The following is a 206-nucleotide window of genomic DNA, read 5'->3' on the forward strand; positions in this document are numbered from 1 at the left end:
AGCTGGTGTATATTCTCCCGACCCCTCCTATCTTTCCCTCCCCCTCTCCTCTCCCCTTTCCCTTCCTCATCTTTCCTTCCCCGTTCTCCAAAACCTTTTTCATTCTCAGAGATAAAAAGACTCTTAACTAGCTCAAGGTTAATGGAGCCATTTTTCCCACATGGAATTCTGGTAAGACTCTTTCTTCCAGAGTGAAGAGTAATGCT

Source organism: Myotis davidii, unplaced genomic scaffold (assembly GCF_000327345.1).
Source record: "Myotis davidii unplaced genomic scaffold, ASM32734v1 scaffold116, whole genome shotgun sequence".
NCBI classification, from domain to species: Eukaryota; Metazoa; Chordata; class Mammalia; order Chiroptera; family Vespertilionidae; genus Myotis; species Myotis davidii.